Raw genomic sequence first — 12,380 nt, forward strand, 5'->3', positions numbered from 1 at the left:
ATTAAATTACAGAAGATACTACATCTATTTATATTTAATCTTGAAGTGCATTGCATCTACTATATGTCTAATATTTATCATATATGTTAACTAGTTTTTTTTTTTACTTATATGTGCATTATGTCTATGTGTAAACAATTTGTGGGTTCAAATCACTACTTGACTTTGTTTGTTTTTTATTTGGGGGGCATTACATAAGTATAGATATTCTATTTACAACTGTCACTAGCTGCTCATCTCTATGAAGTATGAACTATGGCTTAATTTATACACAAATCCTTATTTACACGGGGTGTACGATAAATATTGTACACTCAAGTTAAAGTTAACGTAAAATGCTTAAAAGTTACCCTTATATATGTAAAAGTTATCTATTATTTAGTGATAAAAACTTTCAATTTAATAAAAATATTTCTTCAAAATTACTAATAATGTATAAAATTATTCATTTAACCCTTTAAAATATTTATATATCAACCTTTATTTCTAATAAAAAAAAAAGTTAGAAATTTTTTTGTAAAAGTTAGAGAAAACTGGGTAAAAGTTATGTAAGTGTACAATAAATTTATTATACAGCTTATGTATGCAAGACCTTTTGTAATTTATAACCTATGAGTACTTTTACTTACCTCATATATGTCACTAACCTGCCCGATTGATACTTCTCTCCTCGTCCCTAAATATTTACCGTGAAAATTTTAATTTTTGGGTCAATTTTAAAAAGTTTGATCATGAATTTTCACTAACCTATAAATAATAGTATAATCACATGAGATGTTGTTAGACTCGATTCAATGTATAATTTTAGAATATCAATTTGTTATTATTTTTATGCGTGTAAAATACAAAATATTTACATTTTAAATCACGTCTTATAGACTGTACGAAGGCAAATGGAACAAACAATTAGGGACAAATAGAGGGAGTAGACTATAATAAATGGGTTTATGTAGATGATTTCCATTTTAATGCGACTTAATTTCTGCCAATGCGTGAAGCAAAAAGTATGATTAAAATAAAATGGGGGGCCATCAAGGTTGCAAATAACGACAATTAAAGAGTGTCACAATCTTACTTATCGCGCTTTTAACGGTACCATACGGGTGTCATGTTGGCCACGACTCATTAAATTATTTTTACTATCAATGCTATAATTTACTATGAAAATATATATAAGGTAATTAATAAAAAAGAAGAAAATAAATATTTATTATATTTATACTCCCTCCGTCCCTTAATACTCGCATCGCTTTCCTTTTCGGGCCGTCCCTTAATACTTGCACCGCTTCTATAAATGGAAATTTATACCAATATTATGTTATTTCTCACACTTATTTACTAACCCCACCTACACCCTATTCCCTACAAAAAATCATTTAAAAATTCACACCCCCACTCACCACTAGACCTCTTACCCATTCCCCACTAACTATATTAAAAAATACTCACTATCAACTAACACCCATTAAATTAATAAGTCAATTTAAATGTCTTAAACTCCGCACCGGTCAAACCGGTGCGAGTATTAAGGGACGGAGGGAGTAGTAATTAGTAAATAGTAAATATGTACGTATTTCCTTTTATGCTGTAAATTACACATTAAAAAAATAAAAACTATATTCTAAATATATAATAATATATTTTTGTGTACCTAAAAAAATCTAATATTCCCTCTGTTACATAATGGATGTTGTTGTAAATTACACAGAGAAGGGAGGAGAAATTGTGGGAGAACAATTGTGTGTATTGTTCCATGAAAAATGAGGTATATATATACAATAGAATATGGTTTGCTTGGAGAACAATAAACCCTAAGATCTAGAATATTCTGGAAAGATACTAGGGGTATAATGGGCATGCACGTAATACTTCATAACACTCCCCTTTGGATGTGCATTATTGAAGATCATGCCTCGTTAAAATCATACTAGGAAAACCCCGTGGGATAAAATCTCAGTGAAGGAAAAAGAGTACATCATTCTTCATAATACGCTTGAGATGTTGCCTTATTAAAAACCTTTCCAGAAAAACCCAGTGGGACAAAACATTGGTTATGAAAAAAGAGTGCAACGCGTATTTCTTCCCCTGATGAATACATCATTTGAGATCTACTGGTGCAATCTATCCAATGTTGTTGAGTAGCTTCTCAAATGTAGCAGCACAGACACTACCAAAAAAAAGCTCATATAGCGACGGACCAAATCCATCCCTAAAATGGTCAAGTCCGTCGCTATATGTGCTTAGGGACGGATTACATCCGTTATTAAAAACCTTGTCGCTAATTCAAATTAGGGACCGATTCCATAAAATCCGTGTCTAAAATCCGTCTCTAAAATTTATGGACGGATTCAAAAATCCATCTCTAAAATTTAGGGATGGATTTTGAATCCTTCTCTAAATTTAGCAAGTAAAAATAATTGCTACCTAATATTAGATGTTCGGTTCAACTCGGTCCCATTACCGGTTCGAAATCTCGCTTAGGTTAACCCGGTCCAGCTTTGCAAGGGTAAGGGATAAGGGGAATCAAACTTGTGACCTCAAAGTCACAAGGAGAAACTCCAACCAACTACACCAAGTACAACTTGTATACTTCTGTTTGTGAAATTGATAATAATACTTGTAAGTTCATATGCTTTTCTCTATCTTATTCTATACATTTGTTTTTGATTTTCTTGATGCATAATATAATACTTTAGCTTCACCTGAGATAGATACATTTTCTTGTACATGATATTACAAAACTTATCCATACATATTGGACATATATAACTTCTTCTGGAGGTCATAAATGGTAGTTTTCGATTAATATTGATCGAACTTTCTTTGGTAATACTTTCATGGCAATACATGGTAAATATCAATACCATCGTCCAACTTGGATGTATAATATAACTAATAATGTTATTTATGGTTCTTCTGGACCATAACATAATATCTACTGGAAGGACATTACATACCTTTATCTTATATTTTAAAATGATTCAAATTTGTACAAGAATCGTTGATGAATAAATTAATACGTATATTTCAAAACTCTCAAATACTCAAATTACTGGTTGAGACGACATTTCAAAAACACTATTTTAGATTTTTGATAATATCTCATCAATGTTGGGATGTTTATATGCAAAACTCAAAGGGCTAGATGTTTAAGAACATCATGTATAAGCTCTCCAGGAACTCTTATTTGCATGAATAATAACATGCTATTAAATCAACATCATATACTTCTTTTGCAACTACTAGCCCAACGAAGTAAGAATCTCCTCTTATAAATTTCTACCAAAATTGCAAATTGTATTATTATGTTTTGGATGCATATTCATGTACGTCATGATAATAGTTTAAAAACTTTTGCATACAATATAAATTTCGTAACTAGATAAATCAAAATCATACAATGATAAAATGTAAAATGAACTTAAAGTATGATGAATGATGCATTTATCTATTAATTACACATGCACATGAATGTAAGACTCAAAATGCAAAACACTGTACAATGTGGATTATAAAATCCATAACTTTTGTGACTTCGGGTCCATGAGCATTAATCATTACGATTGTGTCGACATCAACAAGAACAAATATTTCAGATCCCCATTCTCAAGTCCATTACTTTTCGCATATGTATATTGGTTCTATCGTATACCGACATCATCAAGTACTAGTTAATATATATATTTTGCATGCTATTCATCGATGATATATGAATACATATTGAATCGGTACCATTAAACTTTTCTGATAGGCCATCTATATATTTTAGTTCATATATCTATACCACTTCAAGGGTATTTCATACACTATATATTAGTGTTTTCTTTATTTTTCAATAATACCGTCAACTGCACTATCTTGCCCTTTTCATATAAATAAATTTATTTTGCACTATGTTGGAACTGTATATATAATCTACACTTCAGGTGTAGATATTTAAATAAATATTGACAAGACATAAAATTCTTTATACTTAATATAGGTAAAATCGAGCACTATGACCATTATACATCTTTATGCCTCTGAATATGTAACAATTTAACACAATCGCATCAAGTCATAAATATTTATGTCCAAAATTTGTTCGAGGACATAAAGGTGGCATGTACACTTACTCATATGGGGATCAATTTATTATATTTCAATTTTGCCAATTTATTCTTGCTCGTCTCCCCCTAAGTTGGGAAAATATTTTCAATATGTTATGGGGCATAAAATTTTTCACCAACTAAATAATACACTTTCAAAGTGTATTTTAATAAATATTTCATACTTTTGTTCTCTTCTGGAGATCAACATTGATTATGAGGAGCAGATATAATATGCAGTTGTTTTCTTCATATTATTTTCTTCACATTTTCTCTTTTCGTGCTAACCTATGATTGCCCCAATCAAGAGATTTATAATGCTTATTTATGATACTTAAATCAATCACAAAGCACTTGTAATAAATTAAACTTCTTGGTGAACCTTCAAGTCACATACTATCATTACGGTGAACTTCAAGTCACTTACTATCATGATGAACTTCAAATCAACTATCATTATACAAATTTTCAAAATCATTAATATCTCTTGTATGTATTTATTTTCTCAATTGAGTCATTATAAATTTCGTTTGAAATACAACTCAACCTCATAATTATGTCTTGCCTTTGGATATGTACAACATGTGAGGGAGTGTCAGCACAAAAACTTTTATTTGACATGAATTTTCAAATTCTCAAGACATGTGTTCTTAAACCCGGATGGCCTGGATTATCACATCATATAATATCATAATAAATATTTCATTCTCTAACTTTTGGTTAGATTCTCAAAGTGATCATTGTAATTATGATAATATAAAACTTGGCCATATTGTGATGTAATATAACGACACAAATTGGTGTCTCAATTATAACGGTAAGACAATCTTGACAAAACTTATGAAAGATAGCTTGTACTCTTCAGGAGTATCCAATACAATTTTGGTACATATCACAAAATTATCTATCTTCATAATGTAATCTTGTACTCATGCTCATAAAGCGAGTCAATAAGACATGAACATATATTTGTACCAAATTCAGAATAATTGAATTATAATCTTAATCATATACTACTAATTTTATTATGTTGAGAGCTATAATCTTGATCCAAAGTATGAAAATAAAAATATTTGAGTAACCAAATATAGATTAAAACCGGTCAGAGCATACTTTAACAAGTATAATATCATGCGTACGTGCCTGTGAAAATTAATTATTGGACTTACATCGGTAATGATACGGAGTAGATGATTCTCGTTGTTACTTTCTTATTCGTTCAATTGCGATTTTCTTTGATTTCCATCAACGATTAGCAATGATGTTGATAAAGTGTTGTAAGTTACAAAGAGAAGGGAGGAGTAATTGGGGGAGAACAATTGTGTATATTATTCCATGAACAATGAGGTATATATAAACAATAAAATAGGGTTTGTTTGGAGAACAATAAACCCTAAGATCTATAATATTCTGGAAAGATACTAGGGGTATATATAATGGGCATCCACATAACATTTCATAACAAATCTTCCTTTTTTTAACGTTGCCGACACACGTTTTATATCGTTTTCGTAAATAATTACAAAATATTAAAAGTTATAAAATTTTGATATTATTCATTAAGACGAATCAAATAAGATCTCACATGAATATTTTTTTTTTCTTATATATTGAAAACAATTTAGAAGATTCTCTTCAATTATGAATAGTGTCAAAAAACCTAAATTGGAACATTATCATGGAACAGAGGGAGTAATATTTTTTGTGTAAATGTTGAAGAACATTTTTTTTTTGTTTGACAAAGACTCGTTATTGCAATTTTTTGGTCGACTATAATTATAATCTCTCGCGATTAAGTACTTCACTTGTAAATTGTTTTTAAAAACAAATTCAATGTCCAGCTTAAATTAATATCAAGAAATAATTCAAAACTAGTGTGTGGTCCGAACGTCGTTGCCCCGGATTTTGACATTTATTCGGGTTTATTTTTTTAAATATGTGTCATATAGATGGTGTCGTAATCGAATTGGCAATGGTGACACAGGATCAACGACCGATCAACAACATTCCCAATCTTAAACCCCACATAAGAAAATCAAAACAAAATCGAATCCCTTTCTTCATCATTACTTGATTAATTACTTAATCTCTATCAATGTTTCCCCTCTTACTCATTATTACACTCTATTATCCGAACTATTTTGTAATTTGAGGCCTAAGCTAGGAATGTAATGATTGTACATTTATAAATTAAGTAAAAATTCCCTTAATTTTGCACTTATTTTTATTCAATTTATTATTTATTGAAAAAAAGACATGAATATGTTTATATGGAAAAACACAACATAAGTTGTAGTTGGTTAAGATAGTAGGAAATGTAACTTTCACTACAAGAATTTGTATCTTTAATGACAACCTAATTACGACGGGTCTAGAATCCCGTCTTAAAAGCTTTTTACGACAGGGCTAAAAACCAAACAAAGACGAGAACAACCGTCGCAACTGTCTTTTACGACGGGTTAACGACGAGATTTTCCATTAACGACGGCCCCCTTTTATGACGGGTTCGCGACAGAAATTCCTGTCATTAATCTACGATTATTGACCTTTAGCGACGTGATTTCCCGTCGTTTATGGTTGTTGACCCTAAAGTTTTGAAGATGACAAAGCAAACTCCTGACAATTGGTTAAGTTATGTTGCATAATAGGTTCCGAGATCCTTAGAGGGATAATGTTAAGTTAAGGAGATCCTGAGTTGGATAAACTAAGCAACGTGGAATATAAGCAAGTAATTGATCCATATCAGACACTACATTGAAGAAATAATCATTAAGCAAGGCGAGATCCTTAGGCGAGTTCCTAAGGCGAGATCCTCATATATTATGTGGATCCTCGGCGTTCCAGAGAAGGAACAAATTGGGAAGTCTTCGAGTGAAGCTTCTAAAGGTGCAACATGAAGACTACAACATATGAGTTTATGTTTTAGGATTTATGTAAGTATTTAATAAAGTTTATAAGTAATTTGGTATGAAAGGGACATAGTATTTTGGTACGTTTTAAATGAAATATGTTAACTGTAATTATAAAAGAGTTTTAACTTGGAAAATCTTTTTAATAAATAAAATGTATTTAATTAATAAATGAAACATAGGATTCTGATTTATTCTCCTTGTTTCTCAAGTAAAAGTTTTTCCACGTTCCTTGAAACTCTCCCCACGTATTTCTGTTCAACGTACATTTAGTGTTTTGATTTGGTCTCCCTTGTTTCTCTCCAACTATGCCCATGTTACTGAGCAGTAACTGTTAGTGGGTGGTTGAGGAAAACATGGGTACCAAACCCTAAGTAAAACTCTCCTATAAAAGGAGAAGAGTTTTAGCTTTTCAAAACACAACTGATCTTTGCAAAATATATCTTAAGAGCTTAAACGTTTTAAAAGAGAATCAGTTTTCAAAAGAGTGTCCCTTGAGTTCCTTATTACTTTGAGCTTTATTACGTACTAGAGTTTTATATCAAATTGTATTTTGGGTTTAAGGGTTAAGTGATCCTTAATTGACTTAGAGTTAAGTCAAAGAGAAACAGAGCGACTTAGAGTTAAGTCAAAGAGAAAAGGAGCGACTTAGAGTTAAGTCAGAGAGAGAAAGAGGAGCACAGTAATCAAAGGGGATTGCTGTGGGGAACTCGTGTTCGAGAGGAACTCGAGTTAAAGAGTGTATTTGTAATAGAGTTATTGCATTAATACAAAAGAGTAGTGAGGTTCTTCTTGATTAGGGTCAAGAAGGTTCCTCCATTTTATATCTTTCTTCGCTCATTATTCTCAGTCTCTTTATTGTTTAAATTCCGCAAGAAACTTACCCAAGTTCCCAAGAAACAATTCACCCCCCCTCTTGTCAAGTGTTCCTACTGAACTATCAGTTGGTATCAGAGCAGGATCTCACAAAAATACAGGAAACCCTGTTGAGAAAAAGTTCCTGGAAAGTATGAACGCTTACGAGAAACTCGAGGAAGGTTATTCCACTCAAAGACCTCCAATGTTCAACGGAAAATTCTACACCTACTGGAAGAACAGGATGGAGATCTACATCAAGGCAAAGAACTATCAAGTCTGGCGAGTCATAGAAGTCGGTGATTTCGAGGTAACAATGACCAATGCTCAAAATGAGGTAGTTCCTAAACCCATGTCTGATTTTACTAAGGAAGAATTTGAGAAATTTGAAATCAACGCAATGGCTGTGAAAATCTTGCATTGCGGCCTTGGACCTCATGAACATAACAGAGTTATGGGGTGCAAGAGCGCAAAGCAAATCTGGGATCTCCTTCAAATAACTCATGAAGGAACTAATGAGGTCAAACGTTCAAAAATTGATTTATTAATGTCTAAGTATGAACGTTTTGAAATGCAACCAAGAGAAACAATACAGGAAATGTTTACTCGTTTCACTAGTATCACTAATGAACTAGTTTCTCTTGGAAGAAATATTCCCTCTGATGAACAGGTTAGGAAGATCCTAAGGAGCATGCCACAGGATGATAGATGGAGAACCAAGGTCACGGCATTGTTCGAAACAAAGGATTTCACCAAATTCAACATTGAACAATTGGCGGGATCCTTGATGACGCACGAATTACATCTAGGAGCAGCTGTTCCTGAGAATCCCAAGAATCGAGGCCTTGCTCTTAAGGCTGAGGAACAAGAGGACTCGGATCCTGATGAAGAAGAAGCTGCCATGTTGGTCAGAAGAATGAAAAGATTTTACAGGAACTCTAAACCTGGAAATCTAAGAGGAAGGAACTCAATAAGAAAACCAAGCGGTTCCAAGCCTGACCAAGGATGTTTCAAGTGCGGAGAATCAGACCATCTAATCAAAGACTGTCCTCAGTGGGAAAATGAAAGAGGGAAAGGCAAGGGAAAGGATCTGTCCAAGGAAAGATTCAACAAATCAACCTTTGCCAAACCCAACTTCAAAAAGGCTATGATCGCAGCTTGGGGAGATGCTACTGACTCGGAAGAAGATGAGGATCAACCAAATCAAGAAACAGCAAACCTTTGTCTTATGGCAAAGATTGATGGAACAACCCAAGATCCATCAAGAGAAGTAAGTTCCTCAACTCTTCAATCTCTGTCTAAAAATAAGTTAGTGGAATTATTGATAGAAACTCTAGATAACTTTAAAAAGCTTAGTGTAATAAAGGCTCAAAGTGACAAAGCCTTGGAACTCACCAAGGGACACATGACCTACCTAAATAATGTTAGATCTGATGTACAGGGTAGGTTCTTTGACTTGCTTGATAGAAACAATGCTCTTCAAAACTCCTTTGAAAGAGTCAAAAATGAAAACATTCTTCTCAAAGTGGAACTCAGTCAATATAAACTGTTTAATTTAAGCCTAGATCCTAGCAAGTCCACTGAGATTAGCATGGGGGTCTTTAACGTTGATTTGGAAAACTTAAACAGTGAGTTGGTCACAGTAAAGGAACAAAGTGAGAAATTAACCAAGGAACTAGCCTTAGCTAATGCACATAAACAATCTCCTAGAATCACGCCCAAGTGGATTGAGAAGGCTCAATCTAAGAGAACTGAAGGCCTAGGTTTTTACTATAAAAGGAACAATGGTAAAAAGAAAAATTATGTGGAACTGCCTAGTGTCAAAGTTTGTTCCTTTTGTGGTACTGGTGATCATGTTGTGACTGAGTGTTCCAAAAAGAAGGAACTGTTCAATAAAAACCAGAACATTGTCAAGAAGATATGGATTAAGAAAGATGATCCTTTAGTAGAAAAGGAACTCGAGGAAACCCGAGTTCCTGTATCTAACAATTGATAATATTACAGGTCCTAGTGAGGGGGAACAACTCGTGGTATCTTGATAGCGGGTGTTCCAAGCACATGACAGGAGATAAAACCAAATTTCTCTCACTAGGGGCCTACAACGGAGGAACTGTGACCTTTGGAGACAACAAGAAAGGTGAAATCATCGCCATTGGAAAAGTAGGAAGGTCAAGTTCCCATTCAATTGATAATGTGTTCCTGGTAGAAGGTTTAATGCACAGTCTGCTTAGTATTTCACAATTCTGTGACAAAGGAAACTCGGTAAGCTTTACTTCAGAAAGTTGTCGAATTATTAACAATAACAGTAAGGAAGTTATTTTGGAAGGAACTCGCAAAGGGAACACATATACTGTGGATCTCAACAAAGTTCCAAGGAACAACTTAACTTGTCTTAGTGTTATTGAGGAGGATCCACTTCTATGGCACAAGAGATTCGGACATGCTAGCTTTTCATTGCTTGACAAACTGAGATCAAAGGAACTAGTGAGAGGTCTACCTTCCATCAAGTTCCTTAAAGACAAAGTTTGTGAAGCATGTGCCAAAGGAAAACATGTCAGGAGCTCTTTCAAGCCTAAGAAAATGGTCAGCACAACTAAACCATTGGAACTCATCCATATGGATTTGTGTGGACCTATGAGAATTCAAAGTAGAAGTGGAAAACGCTATGTCTTGGTTATTGTTGACGATTTTTCTCGATTTACCTGGGTTATTTTCTTAGCAAGTAAAGATGAAACGTTTAATGAATTTGTTGCTTTTGCTAAGAGAATACAAAGATCCACAGGACGTCAGCTAATACATATAAGGTCAGATCATGGAACTGAATTCGAGAATCACAAGTTTGATGAATACTGCAAGGAACAAGGTATGGATCACAACTTTTCTGCACCTAGGACTCCACAACAAAATGGAGTCGTTGAAAGAAAGAATAGAACCTTGGAAGACATGGCTAGAACCATGTTAATTGCCAGTTCCTTACCAAGGAACTTCTGGGCTGAAGCAGTAAACACAACTTGCTATATTGTTAATAGAGTAATGATCAGGGCCATTTTAAACAAGACTCCCTATGAGTTATTAAAAGGAAACAAACCCAATATCTCTTACTTTAGAGCCTTTGGGTGTAAATGCTTTGTTCACAACAATGGCAAAAGGAACTTAGGGAAATTCGATGAAAGATGTGATGAGGCCGTGTTCCTAGGATACGCCTTAAACAGTAAAGCATATAGAGTTTATAATAAAAGGTCGATGTGTATTGAAGAGAGTGTACATATAATATTTGATGAAGCTAACAATGTTGATGAGATTCAGGAACAGGAAGATTTCGAAATTGGATTAACTCGTTTTACAGATTATGATGAGGAAATCTCTCCTGGAAGAAAGCAAAATGGAATAGCAGATCCACAAACACTAGAAACTGCTACTAACCAAGGTGTTCCTGGAAGAAGAACCCCTGATCCTGAGGAACCAGAAAATGTTGATCATGAGGAACCAGAAAATGCAAACCCTGAGGAACCAGAAGATGATGATTCTGAGGAATCAGAAGAAGATCAAGAGACCTCTGATGCAGAGGAACAAGGATCTCAGGAAACAGAAGGAACTGAGGAGACCTTAGATGTTCCAGTGGCACAATTTCAACCTAAGCCCTGGAAACATCAAAGTTCTCACCCAATGGATCTGATTATCAGTGATATTAGGAAAGGAACTCAAACAAGGTCTCAACTAAGGAACTTCTGTGCTTTTCATGCGTTCCTGTCCACAATCGAGCCAAGGAACCACACCGAAGCTTTGGAAGATGCTGATTGGATCACTGCCATGCAAGATGAGTTAAATGAGTTCCAAAGGAACAAGGTATGGCATCTGAAACCCAAACCAAAGAATCAGAAATTCATAGGACTAAAGTGGGTGTTCAGGAACAAGCTCGATGAACATACTACAATCATCAGGAACAAGGCAAGGTTAGTAGTCAAGGGCTACAATCAACAGGAAGGTATTGATTTCGAAGAAACCTTTGCTCATGTTGCTAGATTAGAAGCTATTCGTATTCTAATTGCTTTTGCAGCCTTTATGGGATTCAAGTTGTATCAGATGGACGTCATATGTGCTTTCTTAAATGGTTTTCTTGAGGAAGACGTCTATGTGGAACAACCCCCTGGTTTTGAGAATCCCAAATTTCCGAACCACATCTATAAGCTTGATAAAGCTCTTTATGGGTTAAAGCAAGCTCCTAGATCGTGGTACGAGAGATTATCAAAGTTTCTTTTACAAAATGATTTTAAACGTGGAAGAATCGATAAAACTCTATTTTTAAAATCAAAAGGATCTGACTTATTAGTTGTACAAATTTATGTCGATGATATATTATTTGGTGCTACTAACGAAAATTTGTGCAAGGATTTTGCTAATTTAATGTGCAGTGAGTTTCAAATGAGTATGATGGGGGAACTCAATTTCTTTCTTGGTTTGCAAATCAAACAAACTAAGGAAGGAATTATGATCCACCAACAAAAGTACGTGAAGGAACTCCTCAAAA

This window comes from Spinacia oleracea, chromosome 4, assembly GCF_020520425.1.
Source record: "Spinacia oleracea cultivar Varoflay chromosome 4, BTI_SOV_V1, whole genome shotgun sequence".
NCBI lineage: Eukaryota > Viridiplantae > Streptophyta > Magnoliopsida > Caryophyllales > Amaranthaceae > Spinacia > Spinacia oleracea.